This window comes from Myotis brandtii, unplaced genomic scaffold (assembly GCF_000412655.1).
Source record: "Myotis brandtii unplaced genomic scaffold, ASM41265v1 scaffold1141, whole genome shotgun sequence".
Lineage (NCBI taxonomy): Eukaryota > Metazoa > Chordata > Mammalia > Chiroptera > Vespertilionidae > Myotis > Myotis brandtii.
The window spans coordinates 890,113-898,104 of NW_005353931.1; the positions used below are offsets into that span (position 1 = coordinate 890,113).

Sequence of the window (7,992 nt, forward strand, 5' to 3'; positions counted from 1 at the left end):
TAGTAATATATAATTATGTGATACTATTAAAATATGTATTTCAATAGTATTTTTATTTTTTCTGAATGATATGGCATTTAATTTGATATCATTTCACATCATCTGGAAATTAGTCTGCTATATGCTACAATATGCAAAAATATCTTGGTGTTAATGAACAATTTTAACATTTCTCCTCTTTTTTAAACTTCTTGGCATAATGCTAAAATATGCAAAAAATGCTGGGATTAATGAACAACATTGGCATTTGTCGTGTCTTTATTGGTTTTGGAACAATAGGCGGCCCACTGATCATTGCTGCTATATGTAATGACACCTGTCATTGCTTTTTAAAAGTTTATTCTATTAAAACATGGTAACATGTGACTCTTGTATTAAGAAACATTAATTTTCAATTTTTGCTGTTAAAAGACTTTTTCAATGTATTTTATATATTGTATCATAGTTTCACACAAGACCATGAAGCTAAATTCTGAGTCTGCATCTGGCATCTGGGGAGTCAAGTTAACCTTACATTGCAATGTACATTTGCAAGGCATGATGCATTATCCAAGTTGTCTGGAGATCAATGAGATAAAGCTCATCCCACAAGCTGGACATGGGGCATGATGAGCCAGGAGTTGGGAAGTCCCGAAGTCTTTAGATCACTCTGAGTCCACCTAGTAAATTACCCTTTTCAGAGACATTTTTAAGGCCTGAAATGATAATGTATTTCCAAGAGGTCATTACCACTTCTGTGCACCCTTCAGAGTAGGTCTAATGTCTTGTGGTGAATACGAACTTCTAAGTATGTCGCTGTGTCAGGCTGGCAGTAAATGCATTCTCCTCTCCAATTGACCCTTTCTGCCCCTGTCTCTTACATTCCTACCAGGTTATCCTCTCCAGAGGATTACCTTATCACACAGGAAGCTATTTAAAGAGTGCCATGCTGCGAAAAATCTGAAAGCTTTGAAAGAGGCTTAGCCATCATACCTTAGCTATATGCTGCTGTCTCCGTAATTACAAAGTGGCCTCAATGTAGTAGATATCTTATCTTTTTAAAATAATATTTCTACATTCACTTGAGGTGCTATACCCATTAATATTGAGATGTGCTGTATGTCACAGTAGGAGTTTGTGGCAATATTTAGGTTTAACACCATCACAATAAAATCATTATGTATTAAGGCAGTGGAAGAGCTCATCTTAGGAAGCATTATCTGCCACTCGAGAGGGATTGATATCTACTCATAAGGTGTGAGCTGAAAGTTTGGTACAGTCAAATCAGTAAAATACAACGGCTGAAAAGATCTTGACCTTAATCCTCATACTCCCCCTACATCAAAGTCACCTTCTGAGAGAAAATTACTTGTGCTGGGAGGTGGCTTGGGGCTTCCTGGAGAGGTCACAGACCCTAATGTAGAGACCCTTAAAATTATAAAATCTTCACTCACAAAAAGCAAGGAGACACATATTTTTATCCTCATTCTAATGGGAAGAGATAGCTGTATGGAAGACATTATTATATGTGGCACCCTTTTAGCTTTAGGTACCCGAGAAAAGTAGGAGAGGCTATGGATTGTGGCTTTCTATCAGCAGTGAAGTCCGTGGTCTGGCCTCACAGAGTGAAGGCGTGAAGGTTTGGGGAAACACTGAGCAAATCATGTTATTACTCTGGATATCGGGTCCTTTTTTTGACAAAATTACAGATTTGAAATAATCTTACAGACTCCAGAGTTGGAAGACAGGCATTGACATTTCAGCTCTGTCACTTACTAGTTGTTTTATATTAGCATAGCAGTTAAGACCCTTTCTTTTGAAAAATATTTTAAAAAATCTAACTCACTCTGGCTTAAAGAAAGAAAAAAATAATAAAATTTATTTATCACTCACATTTACTTTCAGGGAAGACTTGTCGAACCTTATCTTCAGACCTCTCTTACTACATTATTTTTAGTGGCTACTACCAGTTATGGCTTTACTTTCCCTGGAGTTTAAATAATTAGGCCAACTTGAGTCACATACTCCCCTGAAGCAATTGCTGTGGTTAGGTGTATTCTCTGGGCTAACATATAATACTATACTAGTCCAGCCCTTATTCCCTTGAAATGAATGGAATTGGACAACAATTAAAATTAAAATTTTCTGTAATTAAATCAGTTATTTAGAATGGTACATTGCATTAAAAAGTACTTAATTTTCATAATAACACGCATGCTTTGATTTTTCTCTAATTGGTCCACAGTATTATTTTAGTGTATTTTGAATTGTTTTCATCCATTGTAAGGGGAAAAATGTCATATTCTCTATATCATAGTAAAGTAAAAAGGCTGAATACGTTACTTCTGTATTTTCCCTGTTTTTCAAATTACAGCATGAGTTGCTTTGGAACTTAATTGAGACCATTGGGACCAGAGATCCTTGCATTAAGAAAGTTAGGTTTTCACTTGTGTACAGTTTCAGTTAATTGCACTGTAGTATCAACTATTTTGGATGGTATAGTCAAAAGAAAGAAATCTATGTGTTTGGCATATTTCTAGAAAATAGTTTCAGTATTATTGTTTAGATAAGCTGAAATAATTTCTAGAATTACACATATGTATATATATACATACATATTTTTTTGGAAAGAGGGTACATAATGTTTTCCCAGATTGTCAAAAAGGAATATAATATTCAAAATTGATTAATAATCAATGTATAAAGTGATTTTTAATGAAAGCTTTATTGAGATATAATTGACAAATAAAACTGTAATATAAAGTATATCATGATGATTTGATATATTGTAAAAGGATTCCCCCATCTAGTTAATTAATACATCCATCACCTCTTTTTTGTTTTTGGTGAGAACAATTATGTTCTACTCTCTTAGCAAATTTCCAATATATAATACAGTGTTATCAATTATACACAGCGTGTTATACATTAGATCCTCACACCTTATTCATATTATAACTGAAAGGTTGTACTTTTTACTCTAGTTCTCTATTTCCCCACCCTGAGATGATTTATTTATTTCTAAAAACTTATGAACTCATCATAGGAAAGATTTAAAGGCATTTCATTTATAGTAGAGATGAATCTTTTTAAAAATATAACTGAAACATTATTTTCTGTAAGTTTTACTCATAATCATTTTATGGTAGAGCATAGGCTAGCTTTAAAATTCCCTCTTAGAATTTGCTATTTGAACTTATACACTCCTTTGGTAATCAGTAATGATTTATAAAAAAAAAACTAGAGGCCCGGGGCATGAAATTCATGCACTGGAGGGGCGGGGTCCCTCAGCCCGGCCTGCGCCCTCTCACAGTCTGGGAGCCCTCGGAGGATGTCCGACTGCCAGCTTAGTCCTGCACCACCTCTGCGCCAGCTGTGAGCTCGGCTTCTGGCTGAGCGGCACTCCCCCTGAGAGGATGCACTGACCACCAGGGGGCAGCTCCTGTGTTGAGCGTCTGCCCCCTGGTGGTCAGTGCATGTCATAGCAACCAGTCGTTCCACCATTTGGTGGATTTGCATATTAGCCTTTTATTATATAAGATATCATATAACTTGAGGTCCTTATTTGAAAGTGCATTTGTGACAAGATATTTACCTGGTCATGATTTTATTGGTATCTCAAATCTTGCTCAAAATTCAGCTATCCTTTTTAATATATTTTTATCCTATAGGAAATAAAAGTTAATTAGCTAAGTTTTTTGTGTATAAAAAAGTAAAAAAGAGGAAAAACAACTTCATTATTTCTAATATAGCCTCTGTCACAATTTTTGTACATAATTTTTCCATGTATTCATGCAATGAATACATGTATGTTATTTTAACTGTACAATGATAAGAACTTTATACAGGGTATCCCCCCAAAAATGTATATACACTGTAACAGCTGATAGCTCAATTTTTAAAATAAAATGTATGTTAATAAACACTGCCTTTATAATTATTCAAGGTGTGTCTATACATATTTGGATATCCTATATATTAACTTAATCAAACATTTGTTAAGATCCTACAAAGAATGTTGAAAAACCATCTAAGCTTGCCTGGGCCCTTCCTGCTGTTATCAGTGAGAGTCTCGTGTCCTGGGAAATCTGTCAGTTCTACTACTGTGTATCCATCTAAGGAATACAAAACACTAGGTTGAAAATATATATGCACCCCTATTTTCACAGCAGCAATATTTACAATAGCCAAGGTATGGAAACAACCTAGTGTCCATTGATGGGCAAATGGATAGAGAACATGTGGTATATATGTAAAATGGAATACTATTCAGCCATAAAAAAGAATGAAATCTTGCCATTTGTGAGAACATGGATGGACTTTGAGGGTGTATATGCTAAGTGAAATAAGTTAGACAGAGAAAGACAAATACCACATGACCTCACGTATACGGAGAACATGTTATATATGTAAAATGGAATACTATTCAGCCATAAAAAAGAATGAAATCTTGCCATTTGTGAGAACATGAATGGACTTTGAGGGTGTATATGCTAAGTGAAATAAGACAGAGAAAGACATATACCACATGACCTCACGTATATGTGGAACCTAAAACAAACAAACAAACAAACAAGCAAAACAAAACCTAGCCTCACAGATACAGAGAACAGATTGGTGATGACCAGAAGGGAAAGAGATTGGGCTGGGTAGGGGAAATAACTGAAGAGGATTAAGAAATACAAACTTCTAGTTTTAAACTAAATAAATCATGGGGAGATAATGTACAGCATGAAGAATATAGTAAATTATATTGTATTAATTTTGTAAGGTGACAAATGATAACTAGACTTATTGTGATAACCATTTTGTAATGAAAATAAATGTTGAATTACTATCTTGTTCTTCTGAAACTAATATAATATTGTATGTCAGTTATACTTCAATCAAAAAATCTAAAATCAGCCCTAGCCAATTTGGCTCAGGGAATAGAGTGTCAGCCTGTGGACTGAAGGATCCCCAGTTCGATTCCAGTCAAGGGCACATGCCTGGGTTGCTGGCTCATCTCCAGGTGGGGGTGTGTAGGAGGCAGCCAATCAATGATTCTTTCTCATTATTGATGTTTCTCTCTCTCTTCCTCTCTGAAATCAATAAAAACATATTTAAAAAATCTGAAATCAAAACTTCTAAATAAGTTTAAAAATTGCTGAGAATTATTTAGTTCTATGAGTTGAACTATGTAATCAAGGTTCAATAGAACTTTGATTTCCCAAGAGAGAGAAGACTTTAGCTTAATAGCAATAAAAAATATATAGTCTAATGAACTCTGTTTTGATCAAATGCAGGTATCTGGCTCAAAGTAGCTTAGTAACTTAGGAAAAATAAATTAGTAACATGTTCTTTAGTTAAAAGTAATCGAGCATAGAGTAATAAACTTTCAACTATATTGTAGATAAAATTAATATTTAGATTTAATAACAATTTACCTATAATAACTTCATATTCATATTTATGTATGTTTTACATCTGTACACCATAATAAATATGCCAACTAGCTTTTTATTTCCATCAATTAAATATTCAATTAAATTTGAACATGCAAGACTGAAATCATTTTTTCTAGTAATTAAACACTTAGTACTAGATAAAAACATATTTAGTTTGGTTTAGTAATGTTATGCTAGCAAATAAGTATGTAGTTAATATTACATAACTATTACAACTTTTCTCCTCTATATTCAGCATACATGTTAACTCCAGATTAAAAATTACTCATTATGAGAATGTGAGGTACAGACAAGTATTATATTATAAAATAAAATTTATATGGATAAACATACAAGTTTTTTTTTCTTTTATAAAAAAAAAGTAAGTCTCATTTCAATGCCTCTTATCCTATCTCATTAATAGCACAAGAAATTGGTATGAGCAAGTAAAGGAGAGTCAGAGGATGCAATAGAGCTAAAGAAATTTAGATTGGCCCCCTTGCCCTTCACGCAAAGCATGTTCCTGGAGAACCTGCTGCTAAACCATCACAGACGACCTGCTCCAGGGTCAGGTATCATACATAGCAGAGCAGCTCCCTCGCTGTGATCTATTGAAAGTCAGCCCTCAACACAGGGGTTTGTAGAGAGAAAAATAAAGAAGTAACAAAACAAAAAGGAAAAATAAATTTAGATTAGATTCATATGTGAAATGAATTATTTAGTAATCAAAGGTGTACTATCTGCCAGAACTTAACATTTAAAAAAACAAATAAAACAGTAAATGCCTTTGCATAATAGTGAACATGTTAGTTGAACATTGCTTAAGAACATTAAAATTTCCCTGTGTTTAATTGGTACTCTGGAAACTGTAGAGTATTTAGTTAGTATTCATAGCATTTGCATCAGACATAGACAAAATGATCGAGAAGAGAACTCTTTGAGAATCTGCCATGTTCAGCTGTGTGCTAGTCAATAAATTTCCTCAATAATTCTACAAATTATTACTAATCCCAAATCATTGACAAGAAAACTAAAATTCAGAAAGGTTATGAAACTTTTCCAAATTTGCCTGGCCAGTGAATGGTAGAAACTTTCTTTAGAGTCAAGTCTTTCTCCCAAGTCTGTACTTCTGTCTGCCAGAAGACACGAATATTAATGGTAGACATGGGTAATTATTCATAGAATGTTTCTGAATTTTTACCCTTTTCAAATATTATTCAAATAAAAATCTTTGCACACCTGTTTTTGGGCAAGTATGTAAGTAATTCTGTACAATAGAACCTAGGGGGTAAAATTTATGAAACAAGGAGAATATTTTAACTCTTGATATATTCAGTACTGCCAAATTGTTCTTTCCAAGGCCTTAGTAATTTTTAATGCATAATATAAGAGAGTAAATGCTTTCCTCAACCTTGCTACCAATGAAAACTATAAAAGTTTTACAATAATTTTCTCCAACACATGTGAAAAATAGTACCTAATTCAAGAAGGTAATCTCATCATTGAATATTTTGAGATTATTTTTATTGTACCAAAAAATCAAAGTTTTTATTTCAGCTGGCCAAATGAAGCTTAACTGGTGTCTCATCATGATGTAATAAAAACTTGCTTTGCTGCATGACATATTTAGAGATAAATACCTCGTGTGCAACAGGACCCTAAAAACTGACTGTAGCGAAGTTGGTGGAGCCAGTGATTTCATTTCAGCCATCATTTCCCTGTCTGTTTTATTTATTGTTGACACTAAATATTTGCAGGGCTAACTCTCCTTAGTGTCATAAATTCCTGGAAATCAAAAACATTTCCCATCTGTAAAGAGTAAGTTTGGTGGAAAGAGAAAATATCCAGTTAAGCACACGGTGATCATTCAGGGTAATCCCTCCCTCTCAAGAAGCTTAACTTAATCACAGTTGCAAAGTCCCTTTTGCCACATAAAATAACACTCAGAGGTTCTAAGGATTAGGACCTAGATATATTTTGGGGGGGGCGGGAGTGGCATTATTCAGCCTGTGGAAAAGATACAAACCACTAGTCATTAGTACCATTTATGCTATATTTTTATTCATTCTGTTTAAACTCAAATGAAGTGCAGACTTCACAAGGCAATTATTTCCTGAGCAGTTTGTAAATTGTTTAAATGACTCATTATTACTTCTAGTCATTTATTCAGAGATACATAGTGATTTGTCTTTAGATTTCTTTAATGTAGTATATATAGTATTATATAACTGTGTAACACTTTAATGCCAATGGTCCTACTGATTTCTATCTCTTTTTGCTTAATTCTAAATTAAGAAATATATAAAACATGATTAAGTGCATTCAATTTCCATGGTGATGGCTATACAATTACTGGAAGCATTCTGTCTGAGGATAACTTGCATACATTTCTGAAAGCTTTTTTTTTTTCTAATCTCTCCTCACTATTTTGAGCAATCTCCACCATGTTCTTCAATCCTGGTGCATGGAAATTAGTCTGAACATGTAAATATTGGTGTGGGGTGGGTGGGGTTATGGAACAAACTTGAAAAAAAAAATGTTCCTTTAAGAGTTAAAGATAAATAGCTGTGTTTTCTTAGAGCACTTA

At 33.7% G+C, this 7,992-nt stretch overlaps 1 protein-coding gene across 1 annotated transcript in view; it reads left to right on the plus strand.

Moving 5' to 3' along the window:
* LOC102256632 (glutamate receptor ionotropic, delta-2) overlaps positions 1 to 7,992 on the plus strand; it is an 841,284-nt gene that overhangs the window by 574,300 nt on the left and 258,992 nt on the right. The window lies entirely within an intron of this gene.